We start from the raw sequence: 16,612 nt of genomic DNA, 5'->3' as shown, positions 1-16,612 counted from the left end.
TCCTCCTTCCATGCAGTTTCCTGTGCAATAACTAAGTCAGGTCACGTAGAGTCTGGATTTTCTAGGCTTCTTTTGGCCAACGTGGCTCGCTCGGCTCCCTGCGACACGGAGCGGCAGCCCGTCGCCGCCTCAGACGAGCCGTTAATTTTCCCGAGCCCTGGCCAGCCGGGCCCTCCTTCAATTTTATTGTATTATTATTATTAGAAATGTGGCGATCTCGATTTCATCGCTCGGATCCTGTTTGGACGCATTTTTTTTTTTTCCCCCCTGCGGCTCTGAATACCCCCTTGTGTTTGAGAGAATCCGAGGAGCCTGCTGGCTGCCGCGCAGCGATGTGCGTGCTTCCAGAAGCACCTCTTGGCCGCTACGAGCTGCGCGCCTAAACGGGGCTGGGAACGGGGTGAAAATCCCCGAAATCCTGCGGGTCGCTGTGGTGGTTTCGGGGCTCGGGTATCCCGGGCCAGCCGTGCGCCTCGGCAGCATCTGCGCCGAGATGCGGCTTGAAGCGAGTTTGTTAAACCTGGGGTACGAGGAGGGGTGGCGAAACCTGCCTGGGTGTTGCATGGGTTTTTCCCCCAACACCTCAAAAAAAAAAAAAACAAAAAGGGGGGAGGGAAGGAAAAAAAAAAAAAAAAGCCTTGCTGCAAAGCATCCCTGGTGGTCAAAACTCCTTGTGGGGCCGGCAGCCCCTGTGCTGCTGTGTGTGTGGAGAAGCATGAGCCGGTGGGGCGTTTTGGGGCTCTTTGGGGGCTTTTTTTGGGGGGTGTTGGGAGCTCGGGGTTGACGTTGGCCCAGCTGTGTTTGATGCCGAGGTCCCCGGAGGGGAGCTGGGAGCAGGAAACCACCCCGGGGCGCGGAGGGAGAGGAGCTGGAATTGGCCGTGTTGCCTTATATAGCTCTGGGGAATGAGGCAGGAATGCCGCGGGGCGCGTTTCGGGCAGTGCTGCTTTTCATAAACAGCCCAAGGACCGGACCTCGGCCACTCGGGTGGGGATGGAGCAGCCGAGCTCCTCCGGCAGAGCCGTGCGGCGCCAGCGCGGCCCTGCTGCTGCTGCGTGCCGGGGCCGGAGCCCTCGCTGCGCCTTCCTTCTTCGTCTGCATCGTGGTTTTTCGTTCTGATTCCGTTCCGGAGGGAGCCACGTCCCCTAGGTTCCTGGGGGGTGGTTGCAGAGACCCCACGTCTTGCTGCTGATCCTGTCGGGGCTTTGCCTTGGGGTACTTTGAGCATCCCGCCGCTTTCCGAGCGGGGTAACCCCACGGCCGTGCAGGGCCGGGGACCCCAGCTTTTGGGCTCTGCTCTTAGCGCTGCCTTCTTTGTAAATCCACCTCCGTGTTGGATTGTGATTTTATTTTACTAGCCCTTACTCACCACCCCTTCGCAGCCTGGCGTTTGGCACTTGGCTGGCAGTGGTTGGCACCAAGTTGTGCACCAGGCACCTCCCCTTGCTCCCGAGCCCCCTGTGCTCCGTCCCTGCCGGGCTGGGGGCTGTGCTGGCTCTCACCGAGTTGTCCTGGGTGCTGGGGACGTGGTGGCGTGTCACGGGATGGGTGCAGGAGCTCATCTCCCACGGCTGCTTTGCTAAGGGGCATCACCGTGAGCCAAGCGATGCCGCTCGGAGCACGCCGTGCGGATCTGATGTGGCAGAGCAAGCATCCAAATTGGCTTCAAAAGTGGGGTCTGTGCGAGAAACGAGCTGGTTGGTACCACCGGAGAGGTGCTACTGCATGTCTGCCTTCGAGGAGAGGCGTCTTGCGGGATCCTCAAGCATCCCCAGGAAGTGGCAGCACGGTGCACGGCCACCCGAAACCCCGGTGCATTAAAATTTGGGGGGCTGCAAAGGTAAAAGGGAAGTAAGGGACGAATGCAGGAGGGGAAATGTGCAGCTTGTGGCCAGAAGGAGCCTCGCCGAGGTTTTACGGTTCACCTGGTGCACGACGCAGCTTGCTGTTAATTGGGTTTGAGTGTGAATGCCTTCCTGCTGTGCGGGGATATGGAAACCGTGTCATCGATGCCGCAGGTATTCTATAGCACTGCTTAGAAGTCCCCTCTAACTTCCTTCCTTCCTCCCTTCCAGCCCGGCTGCTGTCGGATGCCGCCACCTCCTCGGCGGCGCAGGGCACAGCCTGGTTAGGGCGCAGGGGCTGCTCTTGCCCCCAAAATCCGCCTGTGGGGTTTGGGCATCGAGCACGCCACGTGCTCCTGCTGTGATAACGGGGTGGGACCAGGGGCTGCTCAGGGCTGGTCCCACGTGCAGCCAGCCCCACCGGTGGCAGCGCCGGAGCTGCTGTGGCCTCTGGGCTCCTGCAATTCCTGCTGGAGATGCCCCAAAGCTCCCAAAAGCATCCAAGCACCCATCTGCATCCGCTGCCGCGGGGCGACGGCTTCACGCCCTCGGTCGGAAGGGCGCTGAGCTTTCTGTTCACCGGCCGCTAGCTCCTCCGCGCGTTGAGGCCACAATCGTGATTTCCTTTCCGCAGGCTGTCGAGTGCCACGATGAGAGCACCAAAACGACCCAAATTCCTTGTCCCGGCAAGGGCTGGCCGGAGGAAGAGGCAGGGGTAATGTCTTTAATTAGACCAAGTGATGCAGCTGGAAAAAATGGCCAAGCGTTGAAGGTGTAGGAGCTCAAAGGAGGGCTTGTGTGGTTTATTTATTTTTTTTTTACCAGCTGGGCTAATAAAAGGCATGACATGTTCCTGCAGACCTCGTGTACCTCTAGGTGGCTGCGGCTCCAGCCCTGCGGCCGCTGCTGCTGCCCTGGCTGCGGGCACCCGTCGGAGGCAAACACCGCGGTGCCTCTGCAGCGGCCCCTGCCCGTGGAAAACCACCCGAGTGCCCAGCTTTGGGTTTTTTCTTGGCTTTCCTGTGACGCTGAGCTCCAGTTTGAGTGCTCTTGGGACAGGCTGGGTGGGAGCACTGCGTTAGGGATCGCTGGATGGGGCGGGAGGTGGCATCTCCTGCTCCCCCTGCATGCTTGTGTCTGTGCGAGGAGGATGTCCTTACGGATTGTGGCCTGCATTTCCTGTATTCTTTGCAGTTATTTGGGTTTTGATTCTTTAAAGGTGCTTTTCTGAGCACCAGAGCAGCTGTGGGAAGTACTGGAGGCTAGCACTGGGCTTGTGGTTACCTGGCTGGTGGTGGGTGGGCAGCACGGTGTGAGCTGGAGCCTTCTTTGCTCTTCCCTCCTGCTTTTCTGCTCTCCAGTTGATGGGACCTAGAAGAGGCACTCCTGGCCTCGTGCTTAACCCTTCTTCATTTTCATCTCTTGGCTTAAAATGCCTTCCCAGGGCTTTGTGGAGAAGTGTTTTGGGCATTGTTGCAGAGAATCCTGTCTGAGCTCTACCCAAAAGCAGCCTCCTGTGCACGTTCCTTGTGCTCGTGCTTGGAGAAGCTGTCGGGACTCAGCCCTCCCCTGAGAGGAGGGCACAGGAGGGCACGGAGCAGTGCCGGGCATCGCCTGAGGCTTTCTGGGCATCGCCTGAGGCTTTCTGGGCATCATCTGAGGCTTTCTGGCAGCCTTGGGTCTGTCAAGGTGCGGGTGGATGGGAGATGGCTTTACATGGGGAGCTGAATAAGGACAAACTGTACAGCCATAAGTTCAAATAATCGAATTTGCAAATGCATTTATCCTCAAATGGGATTACGTGGGGGAGTGGGGCAGCCTCTCGGCCGGCACAACCCGGTGCTGGTGGGTGCTGGTTTTTGTGGTCTTTTCTGTGTGAATGATGTTGTGTGCTGGTCTGGACGCTTACATTGTCCATGTTAGTGCTCGGGCCACTTGTTTTTAAAACGTTTGGTGCCCCAGTCAGCCATGTAAGACCCTTTGGGACCAAGCCATCATCACAACGTACCCGTAACCAGCTAGCTTATTTCTATATTTTTTCCTTGCAAAGTTCAGTGCACCGCTCCCTGACGCGGTTGCTGATGGTTTCTGGGGACCAAGCGGTTCACGGCGTGAATCCCCAGCTTCCTGCAGTTCCTCAGGCCCTGGCCTTTCTTCTGCTAATCTCCCATCGAAAAAAAAAAATAAAATAAAATACCACCATTATTAATTTAATTTGTAGCCCATGGACGCAATTTTTTCCAGGCTGGGAGTTATGTTTGCAATCAGTGTGACTCACTGAAATAGTAATTAGCCTGAACACTTGCTTTATTTTAAGATACATTCGTCAGTGCCTCAGCTCTCTGGCTTCATGCTCGGGTCTAATGTTACGGCAGATAACCGTGCAGCAAAGGGCACCCCTTGCACCGCCGGCGCCCCGAGCTGCCAGGCTCGGAGCCGGGAGCTCCAAGGGGCTCGGCTCCGCCGGGGTGCAGAAGCTGTGGGATTGCAGCAGCCACCGGGCAATATTTTGGGGTTCCCACTCGGCCACCCCACTTCTTGCACGAGTTCAGGAGGCTGGAGCTGAGCATGGTGGTGTGTGAAGCCCTCGGTGCCCACAGAAGCACGGGAGCGGGGCTCGGCACCGCGGGCTGCAGCTGGGACGAAGCCTTGCATGAATCATGTGTGCATGCGTGTGCTGCTGAGTGTGCATCGCCCCTTGTATTTTCTGCTTCTATTTTCAGTGAATAAACAAGAGCATTGCTTTGCTGTTAACTCTCGCTTCCCCGAGAGCCGCCGAAGGGCCCTGAGAGATGCTAGAAGAGGACGTGGGCCCCGATGCAGGGGACACACGGCTTGCACACCCCTCATCTCCTAAGGGCGATGCCCTTTGCAATGCACTGGCCCCGAGGAGGGGACACGGAGGCTTGCAGAGGTCACTGCTGAGCATGAGTTTGGTCATGGCGAGCGGCCAAGCCGGTGGCTTTCCATCGTGGCCCCAGCAGTTACAGATAAAGCTCAGGTCGGAGCGAGCAGGCCCGCTCCCGGCTTTCCACCCGTGTGCTGCTTCCTCTTCCTCAGCAGATGGGCGAAGCGTAGGGGCAGGATTTCATCGAACCAGGGTCAGGTCGTTTCCCTTTTGGAGAAGGCAATGACAATTGGGTTTTTATTTTTTTATTTTATTTTTGGAAGGGGCTTCATGGGCGGGAGGGATTGCTTTGCTGGCCCAAGGGGCTCGTGAGCTCAGGGTCTTGTCCCCAAGCAGAGGGCTTGGGATGGTGCTGCTCAGTGGGAGACAGCCAAGCGGTCCTGCCTGCTCCATTTTGGGGGTAATAAACAGAAAATGAGCCCTCTCTGGAGGCAGAAAGCCGGGTGTCACAGAATCACAGAACTGTGGGGGTTGGAAGGGACTTCAGAAGATCATCGGGTCCAACCCCCCTGCAATGCAGGTTCCTCAGAGCACGCTGCCCAGGTTGGCGTCCAGGCGGGCCTTGAACATCTCCAGAGAAAGAGACTCCACAGCCTCCATGGGCAGCCTGTCCCCGTGCTCCGTCACCCTCACCGTGAAGTTCTTTCGCATGTCAGTGCCGAACTTCCTGTGCGCCATTTTGTGGCCATTGCCCCTTGCCCTGTCCCCACAGACCACTGAAAAGAGGTTGGCAATGTCCCTCTGTCTCCCACACTTAAAATATTTGTAAACATAGATGAGATTCCTCCTCAGTCTTCTTTTCTCAAGGCTGAACAGCCCCGGGTCTCTAAGCCTCTCCTCGCAGGGAAGATGCTCCAGGCCCCGCACCATCTTTGTGGCCCTCCGCTGGACTCTTTCCAGGAGATCCCCATCGTTTTTGTGTCCCTGTCCCTGTCAGGAGCTCTCTACATGCCCCAGGTGTTGGGCATTTCTTACCCTTCCCGTGCAGGAGGCAAATGAGCAGCTGTAAGCGAAGGGTTTATCAGCACGGGCTCACATCAGCTGCCTGCCTCCCAGCCCTGTCTGCACGTGGTGACCCCATTGTGTGCTAGGGGTGTAGCGAAGATTTTGTAGCGTTGTGTTGTTATTTTTTTAACCACCTTGCAAGCACGCAGCACCTCGTCTGGGTCTTTCCAGGCTCCTGTGTGGTGCGAGCAAAGGCTCTGCTCACCTGCGGGCCCTCAGGCCTCTGCGATCTGCCAGCGGAGCCCTGGGCGACAGCCACGGCTCTGCTATTATTAATCCTGCTGCCCTTTGCGGCCCTTTCTGGGCATACACAGTCCTGGAGCATGGTGCAGCTTGAGTCTGTCTTGTGTTACCTACAAATAAAAATCCACAGGGCAGAAAAAAACCCTTCTCCTGTGCGTCTTAACGTGCTCGAACGAACTCGCGGACATTTTATGTGTGAGCGTGGGACTTGCTGTTGCCGGGATGGTTGGGGTGTGTGGCACCCGAGGCCGAGCCAGCCTCTGCCGCTGTCCCTGCGAGCCTTGCCTGACATTTGCAGGAGCTGGACGTGGCCCAGCGCCTCGAGCTGGCACGCCTGGAGATGTTACTTTACGCAGAGCAACGTTCATACTGCGAGCGTCGTCTGCAGGGTTCGGCAGCTCCGCTCTTTGCTCTCGAGCGAGAGGCAGCCCTGGAGGGGAAGCACAGGGCGCTGCAAAGCTCTTCTGTGCCTGATCCCCACCAGTAATTGCTTCCAGATTGCTTTTGCTTTCCTTTTTTTTTTTTTTCTTTGGACGAAACTTATTTCAGACAAACCACAAACCTGCCTGGCTTTTAACCTGTTAGTTCTCCTGCCCCTTGCCTGCGTTGCTGCCGGATGGGACAGGGGCCAAAGTTCTGTTTGGTGGCTTTATTATTGTAAGAAATAACTGACCGGGTTTAGCATGGTGAAACTCTAAAATTCCCTTCCCGTGCTACTGCATTTTTCTTTCTTATTTCGGTGTTTTCAAAGAAAAAACCCCGACCGTCGTGGATCAGTTGTCTTTGCCCTGGTTTTTGTCGTCCCTGCTCTTCTGTCCCTCTTGCGCAGCGCTAACCGGGGGGGCGGTGATGTGGAAGAAGAAAACCCACGAGTTTGGTTGTTGTGGGGAAACTTGGCTAGTGGTGCTCGTGCAAGCAGAACATAGTGTTTCTGCAGCAGCTGGACTCTACATTCATGCGTTTCCCCGGGTTTCGTAGTGTTTTTTTTTTGTTTTGTTTTGTTTTGTTTTTTGTCCTGTTGGGATATTCCTTTTGCTTCTCTTGCAGTCAGTGTGGTATTTTTTTCTCCCTCTTTTTGTCTGTTCCCCTGTGAGCTCCCATCACCCATGGGGTCAGCTCGTGGTTTGTTAAAGAAATCTTGCAGTTCAAAAGAGGTGGGTTATCCTTAAAAAGAAAAGAAAAGAAAAAAGTCCCCAGGCTGTTTCCCTCCAGATAGTGTGAGCGTGGATGCAGTGCTGGGTTATAACCACCTGAGTGACCTTTTAAGATAAGAATTGTTATTGACCGCCGGCATTACGTTAAACTGATAAGAATTCTTTTTAAAAGAAGGGAGGAAAAAAAAAAAAAAAGGGAAAGAAAACACCCTTCAGTAACCATAACAACGGACTCGGAGACAGAGGCGGGCGCTGGCGTCTCGAGGGTGTCTCCGTCAGGATCCCAGGGAGCTGGAAAACCTCCCCGGAGCTCCGGGTCGGTGCCGCCAGTGACACCCCCAGCTTGTGGGGCTGCTTCCATCGGTGCCAGCCCCCCCAGTTTTTCCCCGTCTGCAGCAAATTGGGGCCGGATTGGTGCTGGGGTTGGCCTCGTGTTGGTGAGTGTGGTGGGCAAGAGATGGGAGGATGGTGGTGGGAGGTGGGAGGATGCTGCGGGGAGCTGGGGGGTGCTGCTGGAGGGTGCTGCTTGGGGTCCTCCCTGCGGGTGTGATGATGGAGACCCCATGCTCGGGGCTGCTCCGAGGGTGCTGGGAGCTTGATGGGAGCGTGCACGGACCTGAAGCCTTCCCTTGCACCCTGCTCTGTGTGTTTGCACGTCCCCATCCTGGGGATGCTGGCAATTTTAAGCAGGATTCACGCGTTTGCCAGCAAACGTGGTTACGTTCTGTTGTCGCCGGTGGCTGCTGTGGTGGTTGGAGCAGCAGAAAACCGTCTGGGAGCCATTGTTTTTTCCTACCACCTGCTTTTCTGCCTTCCCCCATCCCCTTGCTCTTACGTTGCCCACGTGTAGGTGGTGTCTGTGCGTCGTGAAGGTGTCCGTCCATCCTCGTGGTGCCCAGGCGAGGTCGAGCCAGAAGGTGACCAGGCAACCAGGCAGAGACCCCGGAGATCTGGAAGGAGAGGGGATGGGCCTGATACAGCAGAAAATACCCAAAATATTTTAGAATGAGGTCTTAAAAATCTATATGTAAACCCATTTTGAATACCTATCAGCCAAAGAGGCAAAGGTATGCAGCTCGGCGTGCTTGGGGAAATCAATTACTTAAGTCCGGTTGGTTAAAAGAGTCGTCGCAGCAGCACGGATTCGTTTAACGATAGCTCTTAGCGTGGCGTAAAGGTGTCTTCTCGGGCCGCGCTCGCCAACCTTTCATCGCATTATTCCGAAGCAGCCAGTTGGAGACCGAACGCTTTTTGTGGCCGATGTCAAATCTCGGTCAGCCGGAGAGCCTTTATAAATAAAGGTGTCTGCTGTATTCAGGCGTACGTGGATAATAGCTGCTGTAATTCAGCTGTCCGCCTCAGCTAGCCGGCGTTTATAAATGACAGATCAGAGATTCCACTGAGAAGGGGTATTTAAAGAGGTGGAGCTGCTAAAAGTGGTCTCCGTGCTAAGGAGAGAGCCTCCCTAGCCGGGACAGGTGGCCGGCACTGCCGTCCTGCCGCTGCCACCCAGGGCTTGTGGTTCAGGCAAAGCAAATGTTGCATTAATAAAACTTCAGTGCTGCAGTTAAAGTGCAAGACTCTGCATCGCTTTTTGCAAGCTGCGCTTGAATCTTTGTTTTATTCCTTTTTTTAAAAACAAAAAAAAGAAAAACGGGAGCGGGTGAACGCTCGGAGATCTCTCTGGACGAGCCGCAGCAGCTGGAGGATACTGGTTTCTCTATGGAGCGGAGGAATTTCATCAGAGCAGCTATTGTTCGGCTGTGTTCTCAGCATTTTGGCAACTGTTCTTTAGATTAACCCTACAGAAAGGCGAGGGTGCTCTTTGCCGGGTCTGAAATAATTGCAAAAATGTGGGCAGATGCTTTTGCATTGTTAGAAGTCGATACTGGCGGCTAGCAGGGAAGCATCGTGTGGGATTAGAGAACGAAGGAGCCGAGTTCTTTAAATCCCTCCTAAAGCCCAGCTGGATGTTCGCACCGATGCTCAGTTGTTTTCTGGGGTGTTAAAATAGAAACAGTTTGTTTCTGCCCCCCTGCCCCGAGCAGTCGGCGCTCTCCGGTGCGGATGCCTGCGGCACGGCGCTGCTGGGGCCTCGGTGCCTCCCTCCCGATGTCCAAGGACCTGGGGGATCCAGCTCCTTGCTGGATCATTTTCATACAATCATAGAATCCCCTCCTCTTGGCCAACCTGTATTTATAGGAGCAAGGGGATGTTCTCCTGTGCCTACCCCGGCACGAAGGTGGGCACAAAGCCGGATGGGTTTCTCTCTCCATGTCCCCGATTCTCTGCCATGGCACCGGGCTGGCACCCGGTCACCGTGCCACGTTATGGGGTAAATGGGGAGTGGGAGCAGGTCCTGGAATGAGCTGGTTTTGGAAGGAGGAGGGACGTGGTCTGGTGCCCGAGCACGGCCCCGCTGGGATCGGCAATGCTCTTGCCAGGCACAGACCCGGTGGGGTCCGGCTCACCCCAGGTTAAAAAGATCGAGGTAACTTCTTCCTGTGTTGTGCAGTTATTCTGGATATGTCCTGCTGGATTTGCCTCCCTGGCGCTGGTGGGAAAATGGGAACAACCTCCTGGATTCTGTTAGGACTGCTGAATTTGGCTGCTCGACTGGACAAAACGCTTGGTGATGCTGGGTCTCCTTTTCCACCAAGGCCAAGCACAGAATATCCCGAGTGGGAAGGGACCCACAAGGATCATCGAGTCCAACTCCTGGCTCCACACAGGACCACCCGAAAACCAAACCCTATGTCTGAGAGCGGTGTCCAAATGCTTTTCCATCTCTGGCAGGCTCAGTGCCGTGGCCCTGGCCCTGGGAGCCTGTCCCGGTGCCTGGCCACCCTCTGGGTGAAAAACGTTCCCTAAATCCTTGTCCTCGAGTTAATAAGTAACTCCGCTGGCAAAAGGCTCCGGGCTCCTCGCCCCAGGCCTGTCCAGCATGGCAAGTGCTCCTTCCTGGCCTGGGCACGCTGCTCGTGGGCTGTTTGTGCTTGACGCACGCGAGGAGGACGTGCAGAAGCTTGGCCCCGGCTGGATCTGTGTCGCCACCCCCACCGGCTGCCATCGCTGTGGGGCACCCCAGGGGTTAAAAACCTGTGGTTTGCCTCTCCCCTGCCAGCACCCTCAGCCCCTTGTGCTCTGCAGAACCTCACCGAGGGGGGTTTTTAATCCGATGTGCGTATTTTGGTTCAGTTTACACAGGCACTGTTACTCCGGTTTGCTTTATTACGCCCAAGGAGATTACCAGCGCGTCTGGCGGAGAGGATCACAAACGGGTGATCTGGCTGCTAGGAGCAGGCAGCGTTGGAGGATTTCCTTTCTAGGTGTGCGGAGCCCTGTAATGTAAGCAGCTCCGCTCCTTTGTTGTTGCCGGGTTCGCAGGGAGAGCTCGTTAAAGCTAGCAGGATTGTTCGAGCAAATGAGAAATGAATGAATTTAAAAGATGACTAAACGCTGCCACGTTAAAGCAGTAGTCGTGATTTGTTAAGAGCCTAATTTTATTTATTTTTTTTTTTGCGTGTGAACCAGGAGTAATAGGGCTGCTTTACCTTTTAAAGGATTTAACAAGTCGCTCTAATTTTCTTTTAATGTTGCTGTGCCTCAAAATAACGCGGGGTCAGACCGAGCGTAACTAATTCCAGCTTGAAAGCGGAGGGCAGCCTGCTTCTCGATAGGCTTACAATTAGGGAAACAATCCTGTCTCGGAGAAGGCCCTTGTAGGAAACGAGGCTGTTGGGATCTCTGGAAATAAAAGTACATGCCTGGGGATTTTTTCTTTCCTTTTTTTTTTTTTTTTTTTGGGAGAGCAGGAGGAGGATCCCTGCAAAAGCCCAGGTTAAGCTTCATTTTGCTCAGTTCCTTGTGTTCTTCACCCAGGAGGACTGATAGCAGGGACCCGAGCGCTTCTCCCAGTGGCTGGGCTTTTGGGGCACGTTGCCTTGCTTTTGTTTTGCAAAATCTCTTTGCTGCACCGTTGAGGCTTTGCTGTAGGAGCTTCGTAATCTTGCTCCCCCCCCCAAAACCCACCTGGCTATTTGTGCATTTGTTGCTCTGCCCATCCTGGCCGTGCTGTCTTCTGGTGCTGCCCAGGCTCAGCTCTGCCTCTCCCCCCCTTGAATTCACCCCTGCTGTGCCGCTGGGCCGGGAGCATCCCCTTGGGGTGGAAATCCCAGCCTGAGCTCGGTGCCTGCAGCACTTGGCTGGGCAGCAGAGCCGTGTGCTGCTGCTCCCGGGGGACACGGAGGCAGCCCCAGCTTTTGCTCTCCGTTGGCGCTAATTTGGGCAGCGAGGAAGTGCCCTGGGGTTCTGCTTTTAGGAATGGAGCGCCTCCTTACCGACGGCACCGGTTTTAGTCCCCAATAACTCAATAAGCTGAAGAATGCGGCAAGATCTGGAATTAAATCTGTTCTTAATTGCTGGCTTATAAATGGCAGCGTTTCTCCAAATGGAATTAATTTCTTATTTTTAAATTACCGAAACAAGGCTCGGCAGCACAACCTCGACAGCGAGCATTAACGCGATAATAAGACGCTTCCAAAAGGTGCGCTTGGCATTTGGAGCACACAATGCGATCTAACAAACCAGAAACCATGTCAAAATACCGCTAAGGTGGTAATTAAAAGTTGAAAAAATGCAGAATAGATGAATACCCTCCAAATTGTGACTTCTCAATGAAGCTCTTTCATAAAAAACATTGTTTCTTGCCAAAACAAATTCAAAGGCATTTTTGTAATTTCTTCTGGGGAAAGGAGGAGTGTTTACCCAGCCTTTCATGTTGGCTGGGCTTTTTGACTTGTGTTGAAAAAAAAAAAAAAAAAAGAGAAGCAGCCAGTGCAAAAAGAGGCATTTTTCTGGAAATGCCTGAAAAAGCTGCGCTGGCAGCTGCTGGTCGTGGATGGGGATGAGTTTGGGGCTCAGGAGGGGGGCTCTGCAGCGCCCCGGGACCTGCTGGGAGCAGGAATCCCCCCCTGGGGACGGGGAAGGGATGGGGATGGGATCCCCCGCTCGCCCTGCAGAGCATCTTCGGCAGCGACAGGCACCCGGCCAGCGCACCAAGCTGAGCTGCTTGCGGTATTTATAGTTTTCCCTTCTGATTCTTATCCTTCCAATTTTGGACACGTTTTTGACAGCTTTTACCTGCTGAGTCACCATTCAGCGCCTTGCACGGGAGCAGCTCCTGACATACCAGTTCCCCGAGCAGGCTCGGGCAACCGGCGTTTAAAAATAAATCCTGCAAAGGAAAAGTTTTTTTTTTTTTTTTTCACCTTTAAAATATTTTTTTTTCAACTGCTTTTCCTGTTGTGAGCTTGCTTTCTTGTCCAAGATGGCTATTTCATAGAAGCGATGCCTGGGAGGATGCCCTCACGATTTATCGCCGCAGCGCGGAGGACCTGGATGGTGAAACCAGATAACGGCGCGCGACTTGGTCCGATCAGTGCATCTGATCCTGCAGCAAGCCCTCTGCTTTGGCCGAAGATGGATTTTGTTGGTGACAAACCACAACTCGAGCACAAACTGATTCTCGTCGCTCCGCTTAATAAAAACTCCCGGCGCTGGAAGCGGCAGTGGGAGAGGACCGGGGCTCTCCGAGGGGAGCCTGGGTGCAGGGGTCGCAGCCTTCCTCCTGATGCTCGGGTCGAGGTGGCACGAGTGTTTGTAGCTGTTTTTGCAGCGTTGCTTGGTGCTTAATCTGCGACACTTGCTCGCAGGGTGCCTGTCGGCGACCAGAAACCGCGTGGAAATAGTTCGGATGCGTGCGGTGGCTCTCAGCTCGGGTACCAAAATACCTGCCTGCCTTTTGCTTCGAGCGCTTTCTGCCCTGAAAAAGCATCTTGGATTTTTCTTGGGGGGCGAGCTGTGGTTTTGTGCATGCTGTGGTGAGTGTCGGGGTTGGTGTCAGCCCCTTGCAAATTCGTGCACGCGTTGATCCTGCGGTTAGGAGGGGGAAGGCGTTATGGTGTGCACAGCTGTCACATTCCTTTTTCTGCCTGCTCACACAAATTCCCCTGTTCCCTCTCTCTGGAATACCCCAGAAATCGGTCATTCTGCTCTTATTTTCCATGAATCCCCCAGGTAGCTGCGCTTCACTGGCACACAGCCACTAGAGGAACGTTGGCTCTTGGGGAGATGTGCTCGCGCTTCGTTCCGCGTCTTGTCCCACGTGGCCCCAACTTTGGGTTTTGCAGGGAGGAAAGACGGGGTGTGCCTAACGAGAGGCAGCTGGGGAACAACCTCTGCCTGACATCGAAGCCGTTTCGGGAAGAGAAGGCCGGGGATGAAGGGCAGCCGGGTCGAGCAGGGCTCCTGGTGGCAGTTGCTGGGAGATCATCGGGGGAGATTTATGCGCGAGGAAGCATTGGTGGGATTCCTCGGCCCGACTTCCTTCAGCGAGGGGCTTGGCGGTGGACGGGAGATTCCTGCCTCTACAGCAAAGTGTAATTTTGGCGTGGATATATTTAGGATGGTGCGAGGCACCGCGAATAGCCACGGGCCGCAGGGGTCGGCTCCGAGGTGAAGAACCGGCGGCTCACGCCCGGCGCTGGTTTATCAATATCCGAGTTTCATCCTACCTTTCATCCTGTTGCCATTCATTTTTTTCTGGGTGATCTTTTGTGGCTGATCTTTTCCGTATCTCATCGCTGAATGCCTTGGGGACACGCTGCCTCAGTCCACCAGTAAATCCACAACCCAAAATTCAGGGCAGCGCTGGCCCAGCAGGAGCGGGCTTCAGGTGGGAAACCCCCGGGGTGTATTTGCAGTCCTTCGTGCAGTGTTTGGCCCTTGCCCATACAATCCCCTCTTGTCGTTCTTGAAGACAACAAGATTTGCTCTGCTTTTAAATCTGAACGAGTAACTAAAGAACAAATAGCTGTTCACTGCTTTCATGTGAAGGAGGAACCCTGTCCTTTTAAGCCCTTTCTGTTAGAAGCGGACAGTGAGCTCATTTCCAATCGTGCACGACTCCCCAGTGCTTGAACATGAGGCTTCCCTTTCCCACTGCAAGTCTCTTTGGTGACAGCAACCTCCAGCATATGGTTTTCAGAGAATTTCACATGTAGCTCAGCCACGTGGTGACACACTCTCCATCTTCTGGGCGCGTGCTAGTCTAAAAATGGTCTTTTTTTAGTTTCCAGGATGCTTGTGAAGACTTGGTGCTAGGAAGGAAAACAAAAGGCCCACCAACACCAACAGTTTCTGCAAGAGAAGGTTTCTAAAAATGCATCTCCTCCTAGCGAGGAGAACACATGTGCCAGGGTTACAGCACAAAAATTGTTGACGTGTTTTGCTAAATTTTGCTCAGGGATTTTCGGCGCTGAGGATTTCTGTGTTTTAACGGTTAGAAAAACCTCATGGAGCTGGGGGCCACGTGCAGTGCTTTTCCCTCCTGCCTTCCCCTGGTGCAGCCCGGCTCTCTGGCGCTGTCCCCACGTACAAAGGAAACATTCCTCGTCGTTTTGGGATGCCCCTTTGGCTGGAGGTGTGTGGCAAAGAGCAGAAAAAAGAAGGGAAAGTCTTACTCTACCCCGCACTGCTGGAGCAAGGAGAGGGCTGCGGAGATGTCGAGCTAGACGAAGGGGAGCACGGGGGTGGTTTCCCTCCCTCCCGGCACACAGCTCCAGGTTTGGCTCTTGTTTCAAAGCTCCTCTCTCTGTTGGCTGTTTTAAATTTAGGAGCTGGAGCATGTGGGACTCTGGGGCCAGTGGCTGTGCCGTGGAGCGGGACAGGACCAGGCATCTGCAACAGCAGCTGCTGCTGAGCCCGCTGCCCTCCGCCACCCAAATCAGTATCACACCAGGGGAGAGGAGCGGTGCTGAGAGCTGCTCCTGCAGCATTTTGAGGTTCATGCTCCAGCATCCCTGTGTCCCACGGTGCAGGTGTCCCCTAGTCATGCTCAGGCTATAAATCAAGCTCAGGGACCTGCTGGCAGCTCTCTGCCACCTCCTGGGGCATCCATGTGGGAGCCTGGGCAGGGACCACAGCTCCTTGCTCTGGTACACCATCAGATCTCTCCTGCCCTTGTGTGGGACTGCTGAGACCACCGTAGGATGGGGCACTCAGTGGTTTTGTCACCCGTGAGTGGTTTTGTCCCGATGAGGAATAAAATCGGGTCCACAGCTTGTGAGAGGAGACTTGCATAGCGGGATGGCTTCATCTTTGTCTCCTGGTCCTCTCCTCCCTGTTCGTAAGAGGCAGATAATCTACCTGGCAAGGGTGCTGGGAAGCTAAATGAATTCACGCTGAGGTCTTTAGATAGAAAGCGCTGCAGTAAGCACAAAGTGGGGGTGTAAGCACGGTGCTGTGCAGCGCTTGGATGCAGCGCGCTAATGTACGCGCACAAGTGTGCTGAGACCTTTCAGCAGAGCTTTAAAAATCGCCTGTGCCGTCGCAAGGGTAAATAGAGGAAGAATAATGAGCCCAGCGTTGCTCTTTTTGACCTCCACTTCCGAAGCAAGGCTGTTTCTTTCCTTTCGTTTTGTGCTCGTGTCCCTGCCGGGCGCTGCAGCCCTGCTGGGGACGGGCGCCCGGAGCACCGCTTACCAGCCCCATGTGGGCAGGGGAAAAAAAGGGTGCCCACCTGGATTTCCTTTTTTATTTTTACTTTTGTAAGAACAGCTTGGAACAAATGGTCCAAAAAATAAGGACTGAGGTGTCTGAGCAGCATGTAGGAACTTCAAGCACTATGTGGAAGCAGGAGGCTGCAGTAGCTTTGCTGGGCTGTGGCACTAAATGCATTTGTTCGGCAGGTCAGTCACAGAACCTCAGGATGGTTTGGGCTGGAAGGGACCTCACAGCCCACCTAATTCCAGCCCCTGCTATGGGCAGGGCCCCCTGCCCCCAGCCCAGGCTGTCCCTAGCCCCATCCAGCCTGGCCTTGGGCACTGCCAGGGATGGGGCAGCCACAGCTCCTCGGGACAGCCCGTGTCAGGGCCTCATCACCCTCACTGTGAAGAATTTATTCCTTATATCTAATGTAATATTACCTTTTTTAGTGGAAAACCATCCCTCCTTGTCCTGTCACTAGGCTCCCTGACAGAGTCCCTCCTCAGCTTTCCCATAGGCCCCCTAAGCGAAGGGCAGAAGAAATGGGGACGAGTCTTTCTGCGTGGTGCTGTGGCTGTGCACGTCTCGACCAAAGATCTCACAGGACCCTTTTTTTCCAGCCTGCATGAAGCACTGCTTCACCTCGTCGGCACGTAGGCGCTGGGTGCAGGGGAAGGGGCTCTCCAGCCCCTCCATGCCCCTGAGCTGGGCTTTTCCTCCATTTCCTCCACACGATCGTGCCCCATCCTTCCCGCAGCTGAACTCCCACGTTTTGTGGGAGCTGTGCTTTATTTCGGCATTTCCCATCAGCTCTACAAAACAGGAGTCAGCTCTCCATGGTGGGCACCGTGCTCCTCTGGCCGGGACCTCATCCTCACCTCACCGACGGTGCCCCTCAGCAGCACGCAGGG

At 54.7% G+C, this 16,612-nt stretch overlaps 1 protein-coding gene across 5 annotated transcripts in view; it reads left to right on the top strand.

The window, feature by feature from the left end:
- The window catches only part of SAMD4A (sterile alpha motif domain containing 4A), a 75,021-nt gene that overhangs the window by 731 nt on the left and 57,678 nt on the right, over positions 1-16,612 (top strand). The gene's annotated exons all lie outside the window — the stretch shown is intronic.

The sequence above is a fragment of the Oxyura jamaicensis genome, chromosome 5 (assembly GCF_011077185.1).
Source record: "Oxyura jamaicensis isolate SHBP4307 breed ruddy duck chromosome 5, BPBGC_Ojam_1.0, whole genome shotgun sequence".
NCBI classification, from domain to species: domain Eukaryota; kingdom Metazoa; phylum Chordata; class Aves; order Anseriformes; family Anatidae; genus Oxyura; species Oxyura jamaicensis.
Note: the sequence above shows the minus strand (reverse complement) of the source record. Positions and strands in the feature narration are given on the sequence as shown.